This window comes from Perissodus microlepis, chromosome 15, assembly GCF_051167445.1.
Source record: "Perissodus microlepis isolate ML-2025 ecotype Zambia chromosome 15, ASM5116744v1, whole genome shotgun sequence".
Taxonomy (NCBI): Eukaryota; Metazoa; Chordata; class Actinopteri; order Cichliformes; family Cichlidae; genus Perissodus; species Perissodus microlepis.
The window spans coordinates 12,735,732-12,747,920 of NC_140475.1; the positions used below are offsets into that span (position 1 = coordinate 12,735,732).

General features: G+C 41.8%; 1 protein-coding gene across 2 annotated transcripts in view; it reads right to left on the minus strand.

The window, feature by feature from the left end:
- The window catches only part of LOC146371845 (pleckstrin homology domain-containing family G member 1), a 61,026-nt gene that overhangs the window by 34,666 nt on the left and 14,171 nt on the right, over positions 1–12,189 (minus strand). The window contains exon 1 of one of the 2 annotated variants that reach the window (XM_084952820.1): positions 6,767–7,067. The exons of the other annotated variant lie outside the window; for it this stretch is intronic. The gene's annotated coding sequence lies outside the window, so the exon portion shown is untranslated. Of the gene's footprint in view, positions 1–6,766; positions 7,068–12,189 lie in introns of those variants that run through there. 2 annotated transcript variants of the gene reach the window in all.

A 12,189-nucleotide genomic window follows, 5' to 3' on the forward strand; every position in this document is an offset into this window, starting at 1 on the left:
TGTGTGTGTGCGCGCGTGTCCATCACGCTCAGCGGGCAGCTGAACTGCTGTTGTTAGTGCACAGCTCCACAGATCACACTCATATACGCACTTTACAAGGAGGGGGGAGGGGGTTACGACTGATCAATAGGCTGCGAGCCGGCTCAGACAAAAGCTCCTCGTCCACCGCACGGCTCATTGTGCCCAGATTAGAGAAAGGCTGGAGGGAACGAGCACACAAAATCTCAGAAGAGGAAGGATGTGGACAGTGGATGCCATGTTAAACTTGATTTTATACTTTTCCACTCTATCATGTCGTCTGCGGGCTGTGAAGCAGTCTAAAGTTTCTAAAACTTTAAGATCGTTAGGATGAATATGTTTTGGGTATAACAGAAAGCCTTCATATCAAACTGCAGGTGTGTAGTAGTTAGTAGGTGGGAGGGTCTTCTTTAAAAAAAAAAAAACTCTTTTGGATCTTAGACTTTTTTGGACTGAGTAATGATTAGGGGCTAAAGCAAATGATATCATTAATTTTAATCATTCACATTAAGTCTCCTCAACTGTATAGCATTGTCATTTTTAATGGCTGGAATATCCTTTTAATGTTGCTTTAACACAATGGCTGAAAAAGGATGTTTTTAATAAAAATCTATTTCAAAATGCTGGAATATTTGGTTAAGGATAAAAGCTGTAGTTGTGTTTCTGTGGACATACACAAATGTTTTTGTGAAGTGAAAATAACCCCCTCTTCCTTCCAGGCACTTAAACATTTATCATTCTCTCATCTAATTTAGAGGGACACTCGAAGAAACACACATGAAAAATTGAGAGTAAATCCTGCTTCAGACTATTAAAACCTCATTAATCATTAGATGACAAGTGTTGAGGTTTAATACACAGCCGTATCTAAAAGGAACATGGTGGTGTGCCTAAACTAACACTAAGTCAGAGTCGGCTGCAAACTGGGAATCGGTTGATCTCCTTACTTATGGCTCTGTCGATATCCTCGTACACATCCAATTGGTTAATCTCCAACAGCCTGCTCCATCCAGTGCACAGTTGCTGCACGACTGTGAACTGCTTTGCTGTTTCTGTCAGGGCTTCAAGCTGTCTTCCACATGGACACAATAGTGTTCTCTCCTGCAACATTGTGACCACTTTCTCCACCTCGTCTGAACGGGAACGTGTTTTCTTATGTGGGTAAGGAAATTGGGTTCAGCAGTATTCAGATAGTATGTATTGTACACCGACTGCAAAGCCTGTTCGTTTAGAATGATTCTGATTTGTTAACATAGGCATGTTAAGAAGAGCTAAACAGGCTGCTGCACACATTTTGTAAGTCTGACAATAATTTACAAACTTTGGTTTTTTTGCTCTGTGTAAGAATGTTTCCATACACATTTGTGTTGGAGGTTGTGACCAGCAGGTTTAAAGACTTATGGGAACTGATTTGTTTTCCCATCATCTACGTTTAAAAGATCTTTAATCTTAAGTTTAATAAAGGTTTTGCATAACAAACAACTTTTTAAAAGCAGAATTTAGTCCTTTTTCTTGCCCCCTTAGGATCCCACAGATTCATCATGCAACCCTTGTGGATGTCACAACACTTAGCTTGGGAACTGCTGCTCCAGAGGTGCACCGTGTATAAGTTCACAGGACGCTTATAAATCAGGACATGCCGTGTGTCCCATCAGGATGGCACACGTGAGACAATGGACCATCAGTTTCACACACTAAAGCAAATATGTTGCCTATTTGTTGTCCCTCTTAAATGATAAGGACTGGTCCCAGCAGCACGGGGTCCTGCTAACGGCCAACCTCATCTCGTCACAAATACTAGAATAGAGACCCCCTTGGACTTTTCTCTCTCTCTGCTTTTCATTCTCACACGCAAACACAAACACACAAGGGCCAGACCTAAAGAAGCACGACCCCTCTCTCTAATGACTTGAGGGATCGTTGACCCACGAAGCCCCTGAAGCTCCACTCTAAATCCAAAACTATCCACCTGCCACTCCCACTCTCTGCTACCTTTCACCCCTCACACACACAGTCCATGACGAGCACTTCCAGCTTGGCAAACATGCAGCAGGAACGTCGAAACTCCTCAGTTCAGCTAAGCACGACTTGCTGATGACAGAAACCTACAGCCACAATGTTCCTTATCTGATGCCCCACTTTATGCTCCTCCCTTGCGTAATGTTAACTAAAAAAAATAACAGCATAACTTTTATAATAAGTGTGATTATCACTGGAATGTAGACATCGCTTTTAAGAGGAGATGTTAGTATTAAGGTTTTTGGGGTTGCCAAGATAATTCGGGCCATTGTGCTGTAGTGGTCACTATAGCAACCTTGAGGTATCCATCTCCATGGTTGAGCGGCATGTGGAAAGACAGTGAGAGAGCAAGAAAGGGGGAGGAAACGAGGGAAGAAAATGCTTATTGTCAATAAACCGTTCCATTCCTCATAACACTTGGGCAGTGCAAACGCTGGAGGAGGGCACAGGGTTCGTACACACTCTTATCAGCTTTTACTGCCACACACACACGCACACACACTATCATAACAGCACTGTAAACTCATGACTTAAAAGACCAGAGGCACTTGAAAATGTTTTACTGTGTGAGTGTGTAATCAGAAATTTTAAAAAAAGGAAAAAATTCCAAAACCTTTTTTGCATGTCCTGGAGGGAGGAGGAAGGACTGCAGGCGGAGAGAGGCGGAGAACCAATTTGATGGCTGTTATTTCAGTGGGCAGTGGGTGACTGAATTTGTGCTTGCATGTGTGTGAAACCAGGTCCAATCTCCAACTCTGATAGCCTGACAGCTTCTTCATTTTCTCAGCTGTTCACATTTTAAAGTGGGGGGTGAATGTTTCTGTGGTAACGAGGAAATGTAAAGTGAGAATACAGCGGGAAACAGATTCAGAGGACGGGAACGACCGTGATTAATGACAGGAGTTAGTGGGTGGAGAGGTCATTCATATACAGTTTCCCCCTCCCTGTGTGACCCTGTCTGTCTTTGTCATTACTGAGATGGATCATCAGCAGACACATATACACAGTCTTTTCTTCCACTCACAGACTGTCATAAACACTTAAAGCCTTTGTTCTTGCCGCCAGAGCTATTCATTAACCCTTTAAAAAGACAGCGTTGTCCCTTTTCACCCGAAAGGATAAAAAAAAAAAAAAAACATCTCTCTCTCATCATCTATTTTGTATCCAACATATCTTCGAAATTAATATCCAACAGAAGCAGCATCACTATCACTTAAAACATGTCTTCATAGGAGACCTTTGTCATCACAGCTCGAATAACAAACTGGTGGTCAAAGTAAGGGAAACATCATTTCCATGGATTGAAAAATGTTTGCTCACAGCTGGAAATAAAGGAAACAGGCAACGTGTGTCTAAAAGTTGGTTGAGCTCTCCTGACTTCCCTTTGCTGTTCAGGGGCTTTGTCACATGAATGTAAACAAAGGTAATTTGGAGGCATTTGTAAAACATCTGATGCCTTTGTTCGCTGTTTTAAGTTGTTCCAGATGTTATGTTAATGTTTATATTGATTCAAATCTTGTTTAACCTCTCCATGTAATAGCAGCTGTTCAATAGGTCCAATAAGCATATAGAGTTGTGAACTTGTTGGAAGTGGACCTAAGCAATCAGTAGCGAGGATAATTTAATGTTCACAGGGAAGTTAAAGTAATGGCTCCAAGAAACGTCAGTATCTATCAAGGAGTAGATATGTAGGCAACAAATACTATATTGGGAAATTCTGTTTTAACAGACCTTAAGGGGGCAATCTTGGAAATCTAATGTAGCTCAGTAACAATAAGATCCCTTCCAATCTAATCATGAAAAATAAAGCTGCACCCAGCAGATGATTAGTTTAGCTCAGCAAAGACACCAGAAAAAGCAGAACCCGCCTTAAATCAAGATAACAAACCAAATCCACCTACAGTGCCAGCTCCTCCACACTAGCTAATGCTAGTGTGGAGGAGCATAACACAATGCTAGTGTGTTATGCTTAATGTTAAGAAACAACAAACAGAAACTCAAAGTGGTTACATTACAGTTGAACTTAACAGTCAGCGCATGATATCGCCGGTGTCGGTGTTGTTCCTGTTCCTACAGCATCAACGTGATGTTGGTCCAGGATCACCATTGTAACAATCATATTAGCATTAGCCAAGAAGCTGGCTAATGATATTAAAAACTACCACCAGTGAGCCAAACTAAATTTGGGTAAAAGCAAACCTAACTTGAGAATATATTTATTAAGTTGTACAAATCACATGAAAAAGAAAAACACTCAAAATGCAGAGTATTTGTCCTTGAACAGCGTTTTATATAAACAAGAGCTTTTGTTTCTCGTTTCCCCGCATTGAGGTTGCTATGACATCACAACAACATGATTGGTCAGCTGCAATGTTGATCCTGGACCAACATTATGATGTTGCAGGATGATGATGATGATGATGCAGGAACACCACTGACACAGGGATATCAGATTCATCTCAGTCAACATTCAGCAGCTTGTACACAGCTACAGCCATCTGATCCATGCAGTTTTCTGTTGCTGCTTTTCTGGCAAATGCAGTAACTCTTTTGGTATCGACCTGGACTGTTTGCCTGCATGCTACCTACACGGTCAATATTACATGCACTACAAGTGGACTAAAAGCAAATAGAAGGCTTGATGTTGTCCCCTGCAACATGAACATGGGGAAGAGATTACTGAACGTTACTGAAAATTTCTGAACGTTCTCACACATGTGAACTATAATTGAAAGGTATACAAAATAAAGTTGCGACAATTTGAACCAAGCTTAGCTGAACTGCATGATTTTGCAACAATTGACCCACATGCAGCCCAGTTAAGTATTTTGAAGTGACACAGACTGACTGTTCTTAACACACCACCTGTGATGTGAGAAGTTGTCCTGTTACTGCCTGCCTGTCTCACGCATCAACACGGTCTATAAATCATGAACAGATGTATGGAAATTCTAGCATTTGTTGTGTTAGGACAAATTTTGTGAAACAGGAAAGCAGAATCTGCGATCCCGATTATCTAAAGTGATGCGGTGATTTCCCCCCCCACTTCCTGATTTATGAGTCTTTCTGATTCTCGGACGGTATTCCCTCAGGCTGCAGCAGTCCATTCTCGGTGCCAGAACAAGTTCAGGAATTTCTGCCTCATCCCAGCCAAAAATCTGACTTAAGCAGCAGATAGAACTTGTATAAGAGTAGGAATCCCTCAAAGTTGGCCAGAGAAGCTGCAGGGAGCGTCCAGGAAAGCAAAGGAGTGTCTTCGCCATTCCAGCAGACAAAACAACAACAACAGCGACACAGAAATAACTCAAGCATTTACGTCAAGAACAACAACGTCAACAGCAACAGCCGCAGCCGCAGCTAATGATAGAGCTGGGTGGCACCAGGGGCTTGAGCAGAACTCTGGAAAAGTATTTATGATAGGAGGGATTTTCAGTATGTTTGGATTTTCATCAAGAAAAGGCAGATAAATGAAAAGAAGCGAGATTTGTTGAGCGATCTTTCACAGGAAAATTATACTTAAAAATGTGACAAAGTATAAAGCTCTGAAACAGAAGAGAGAGTAATGTGCAGGGCCACAGTGCGTGTGTGTTACATGTATATATACACAGAGTTATTGTGCGTTAAGCTAGTATGAGAGCATGTGTGGCGGATATCAGGAGGAAGCGGTGTTTGGCCTCAGATTAAAATGCAGGACCTGGGGGTCCTGCCTCAGGAAAGGAGACCAGACAGGGGGATTTTTCTCACATTAGGGAAACACATGACACAAGCCTAATAATATACACATATATACAAGCGATCCACATATACAAATTTAAATAGAAGTTAATGTATTATTGTTGAACTATCAAAAATGATCCTAGAGGTACTCTACTGGTAAACAGATTTAAACAATATTTAAAGTCATGCTACACATGCCAGAGATTTTAACTGTAACTTTATTGGGTCAGCTCACTTTCTTCTGGGGGAAAGCAAAAATATAAGTCTAAATCTGTGCCCATCAGAAGCTGGGTGCTCCAGTTAGGGCACCTCAAATGAGGACAAACCACAAAGGAGAACACACGAGTATATGCTCAGATACACACGCACACCCACATACACCAAACACTGTGGCGTGTCTGTGTTATTGCATCGCAATATAAAGTAACAATGTTTCACTTACAAGCTGTAAAATTTGATTTATGTTGTATTTAAAGCTAACTGTCAAACACTCACTGTGTCCACATCTTTTTAAGAACGCATTTCTAATCAAACTGCTGTGAAAATGATGACAAATCTATTATAATTGGATCTAGTGGCATTTGGAAGATAGGGGAGAATAATACAGCAAATTCAGGATCACAGATTTAAAAAACACAAAAATAATGGTCAGCATCCCTCAAGCTGAAACAGAAACTAACTACAGCGGGCTGCCATGCAGTCTAATTAGACAAGTTGGCAAAACGTGCTATTAGAGTCATGCTAAATTGAAACTTTGGGATGTATAATTGCCGGCCAGACTGGGTTTGGAGGAGTAACGTCTGCAATTATGATTAAATAAAGACCTGGGCTTTTAAAAAGGAGGAAACAACACAAAACGTGGTGTTCTGTAATGTCTGAGAGCAGACACACTGAGGCATAGCCTTATTTACAGTAATTATCAAAGCAGTTCACACAGCCAAAACCAGAGGCCACACTCTATGCCTTGTCAGTTTACTGATCCACAAAGAGGCTATGATAACCTGTCACTCACCTCAGACAGACCATTTCTACGATTAGCCTTTCCTGAGCTGCTGGTATCCCAGTATCCTTTCACAGGTTACATCCATTTAGAAAGTTTCACACCTTCTTAGAAACGCTGACACGAGGTAGGTAAGGCTTCGCGTCAAGGCGGCCCAGTCCGTGGTCCACACTTCTACAGTATGAGGTCAGTTCAGAGAGAAAGATAGACACCGAGTGTGAAGAGGGAGAGCGAGGGCGGGTGAGGAGGGGGGGGACAGATGGAAGCAAAACGCAACGGAACTGACTGCCCACTGGGAGGGGAGGGAGTCGGGAGGGACTGGGGGGGGGGGGGGACTGGGAGAGAAGAGCTCGTAGATCCAAGCAGCCCACTTCCTGACCAATTACTGCTGCAAGACTGGTCGCTCTCCCTCTTTCCAGCCGGGCCCTCGCTCTGCCCCCTCTCTCACTTTGCAGTGTGGAATCGCCGCAAGAACTGGAGAGCTGCCAGCGCTGCAGGCGACACATGTGACAGAAATTGGAAAAAAGCGAGCGGTGCCGTCAGTGAAACTGTGACAACATGCCTAGAGACCGAACAGAAGCAATGGTGATGAGGTGACTGGGCAATGTGAAATAACAATCGGGAGTGTGGGTGGGTGACATGATCCGATGCTCAGGGAGAGAGGGAAGAAAAGAAAAGAGGGCAGCCCAAGGATGAGCTGCCTCATCTAACCCCAAAAAACACACCAACAAGTGGGTCACGTCGCATACAGCAGCACTCTGGAGCCTCATGTCCTGCCCCCTTGTTGTTCTTTACTCCTTGGAGTTACTTTTAACGGTGCAGTTTACGGGATGCTTGAGGGTCAAGGTCAGGGCACAAAAAAGGTAAAACTACATTTAAAAAAAAAAAAAAAAAAAAGGTCAAGAAAATATATTTCATGGTTTAGAGCTTGAAGTGCAACCTGCTGCGAACAGGTCTGTATGAGCACACACAACAAATATCCAAGCCAGTGGTCATTGTGTGTGCGTAAGTCATTTGGTTATTGTTCTGCATCCTAACAGAGCAGGATGGAGGAAAGTCCCTTTTCTGGAAGCCAGTGACTGTTGTTCCTGCCTCCTGGTAGCGAGGCTTCCTGGGATTGATAAAGCAGCTCCAACCAGCACACACACTTTCTTACTTCCACATTTTTCTTTTTTACTGCTCTGAGATTTTCCAGGAAAAACAAAACTGCACGTGGTGCTACGGCAGTCGCATATGGTGGTAAACACTGACCTTTGATAAGAAACCAACTAAAACCACACAACTCTAATGACCTTAATCTTCTGAAAAATACATTTGAGTGAACACTGGAATGTGCAGAAACTACTAGCATACATCAAACAACCCAAGGAATTGTTTTAACCCTTATCTGTGACCTACTGTAGCAGTGACCACACAAACAGGTCTGATGTGAGTCACTTAACTGGCTGCCATTATTCCAACCAGGAAAACACACAGACACTGTGCTAAGCCCTTGCAACTGAACACCACCCCTTGCACTTTAAAACCTGAAGAGACAATGACACGTTCGAGCTTTTAAAGCTTTTAATTCTACTCCAAGGACTAGATGGCTGAAGTGTTGGGCAGCTTCTCAAACCCAGAAAAGTAGACTAAAATAACTGAAGTCAGTAGACTAATAATTAAAATCTGGGATTAATGGTCAAAACAGTACTTAATAGTTAAAGTAATGCTTACATATATGCATTTTGCTTTGATACTATTAAAAAAAACAAATGTATAATGTCTCATTTACAAGAGAGACCTGTTCCAGACAAACATTAAAATTACAACAATAAAAGAAACAATAAAATAGCTAAATTTGTCTAACGCAATGCTAATATGCTAATAATCACGGACCAAAAAAGTAGGTGCAGTTAAACTATGTATCCTGTGTGAAGTCATGGGTGTTATTCGGCTGTGTGATTATTCAAAGGAAATAAGTCATATCCCACTCCCCAATATTGGACGTGCCTGTCCACAAGCCAGGAACACTACATTAAATTTATGTTTCTTGTGGACAACGTTAAGAGGTCAATATATTTTGGTCTGGAGGGGCTAGTAAGAGATTATTAGGTGTTGATGAGTGGATATTCTGTGATGCAGGGATAACTGCAACAGCAGGAATGTCCCTCCCCTCCTTTCCCGCTACCATTTCCTGCTTATCTTAAGCTTCTTGTTTACAAATGAACAAATTAAACAGGATGTGATGTCATTATGCAGGTGATTCACACTCATGCAGCTTTTCCAGGGATTTCCTCAGGTCAAGTAAGTGACAAGAAAGTACATGTTAATGAGATCATCATCTTTTTATTTTGTTTGTTTGGTGGCCTTCCTATTCTGATCTCACTCTGAGTATGTCTCAATGTTACTTTCGAGACAGACACGTCATTTCAGACACGTCATTTCTTCTGTATTATTATTCTGTATTCACAAAACCGTAAAAACTACTCATACTAAGAATGAAAGTAACCAATTTGTTAAGTCATCGCCACTTTACATGGGCAGCTGTAAAATACACAAAGTTAGAATAAAGTTTTTTTTGCGGGATTTTCACTACGAGAAACTGATACTAGGCCCCCTGCTATAAATATGAATGGGACATCTTAGCAAGTACATGTGTTTGGGATTAAGATTAAAAGCTTTAAATTACAGCTCGAAACCGAGCAGAGGCCACAAGTCAGCCGCTGGGCTGCTCTCGTCAGAAGTACGAGCCAAAACACGACTGCTCGGACTAAGATAAAGGAGGGGTGAGGAAAGCTGTCTGCATCTGACTACAGCTGATGGTGAAATGCTGATGTGTGTGCAGGCGCCACAATCTGTGCGTCTGCCTGCATCTGTGCAGGCATGCGGGTTTGTGAAGGATAAAGAGCCATGAGTGTGTATTGGCTGGATCGCTTTGACCTGTGGAGGCTTTATTTTCCCTCATATTCATATTGGGCTAATACGCAGCCTTTCCCATGCCAGTGAAAACCCTGGAAGCCGAGCCCTCTCCGGCCCTCTTCTCTCTTAGGGAACCTAAGATGTCACCGCACACAAAAGGAGCCATGAAAGCCGTCCAACTCAAGCAGGGGCTATTATTTACAGTACCAAAAGAAAAATCGCTTCTCTGTCAAACGCTAACCCCCCTCCGCCACAAGCGTCAGCCGTCTGTCTCCTTGTAATGCTTCCCTTTTTTTGCCCTTTTCCAGTCCCTTCATTTCTCTTTAAGTCTTCTCTGTCTTCCTCCTCTTTTCCTTCAATCAGCCCTCTCTCTCTTTATAGCCCTCTGTCTCATAACATAATAAAGTAAATTGTGGGTTTTGCAGCCAGTAAGCCCAAAATTAGGCGTAAGCCCCAAACTGAAGCTTTGCCAATCTTCACTGAGCCATTCAAAGCCAACAGAAAAATCCTTCCTGATCATATAAATCCCTCTAAGAGAAGAAACTCCACTTGGTGAAGTTTGCTTAAAAAAAAAAAAAAATAAGTAAAAGCTTTCCATAACAGCTTCACTTTTCTAAACTTCACAAATCATTTGAAACTAACAACAATTGCAGATTAGGCAAATTACAAATTTCAAAAGCAGCTGGGTCTTTTCATGCCACTGAATGCATTAAATTAGCCGTAGCCCATCTAAACTAAACAAATGCTTCCTTTGAAGTGTGTAACAAATAAAAACGCTTTGATACTATTAAAAAAAAACATTAATAACAGACCAAATATACTTGGAGTATCTTAGTTTTCTTCTATGCAAATGTATAATGTCTCATTTACAAGAGAGACCTGTTCCAAACAGGAGACAATACAAATTTTTGTATTGGGAATACAAAATTTTTTCCCCTAGCAACAGGCATTTGCTGAATGTGTGACTTTAGATGAATCTCATCCCGCAACGCTTGCTTCATCCCCCACACACCCAAATGGGAAATCTTGTATAAAGCATAGGCAATACATCTGCAAGCCACTTTGCAACCCTCCTAAGTCTGATTCAATCTCTTTCATCAATCTGTTGTCATAAATGTTTGCTCTGATCTGCACCGAGGGAGCTGCTCCCCCACTTTCTGTTTTATCATGTAGGCAAATTTAAGAAAAAGACAACCCTGAACAGAACATACAATACGAGTTACCGCAGATTTAAACTACAGTCCTCAAATAATACTGGTAAACTGGCACTAGACCATCTTCACACCATCCCCATTTAACTTAAAGTTACACAGTACAGATGAGTAATACGCATTGAGTGTGAGTCCTGCTCATGCGTGGGAGAAGAGATCAGAGAGATATTCATTTCTGTTATTTGCATGGCAGGTTTCTAATGTTGCTTAGCAGCATTATCCTCAAATCTGTTGTGGTATCGACTGGGCAGCCGACTCCTGTTTCAACTTGTTGATTGGAAGCTACTGTATGAAGAGTAAACTGTGGTCCAGTTATTGGCTCAGTGTTACTGCCGGTTGTGCTGACAGAAAAAAAAAAAAAGTGCTGAGGTCACGTGCTACTTAATAACAGCTAGAGAACAAGACTAGAAATATGTGACAGTCTGACCAAAGAACATTTTCAAAAGGATGTGGAACAAGAAAAGTTTCTGCCCTTGTGTTTACTGTAAGCACAGATGTTACTGACAGGTCCTAACTTGACACAGATGTGACGGAGAGGGCCCCAAAAACATGGCAGCACCCAAAAATATCCTGACACAGCACTAAAGGAAAAAACAAAAATGAAGAAGCCAATGTGCAAAAATAGCTAAAGTCTCAACCCAACATTGTGCAAATAGTGAAGTGAATAACACTCATTATCCTTTCAGGTTTGGTAATTAAAGTTGCCATGGAGAAGTTTATTATTTGGGTTATCTGCAGAGAGTGCACACAGACTATCTGATAGAACTGACTGCACAACAGAAAGATGTTAGCAGTTTACTGTCTACAGTATTCGTCTACATGTGCAATCATTCTACAATCTCTACGGAGTTAGATTAGGAAAATCTTACCACAAGCTCCAAAATCAGCAGCTATTCTCTATATGCTGACAGAATGCATGTTTGTGTTGCATTTAAAGTTATAAACTATCCAGCTCCCAACATATGGAAAGGTAAGAGTGAAATTCAGGCACGAGCCAAAAGGCGTTAAACCTGGAGATACTCCACTAGATTTTATTCTATTTTATCTCACATCTTCACTGTAATTCTACCTTTAATTATCTCCTACCCTCTTTCTCTTGTTATCTGCTGTGAGGCTCGCTGCAGTGTTTGCCACCTGTATAATGTTTCAGCGAAGTGTGCTGTTAATATAGGCCAGGACTTCAATGACAACACCCAGCCGCCCGAGCCCGGGCCAGACCCTAAACCTGCAATGCAAATGCGCACGCATGCACGCGCACACACTTCCCCATGGAGCTGTAACAGAACTCAGGATCTAGGACATGACAGAGAGGAGAGTGAGAGAGAT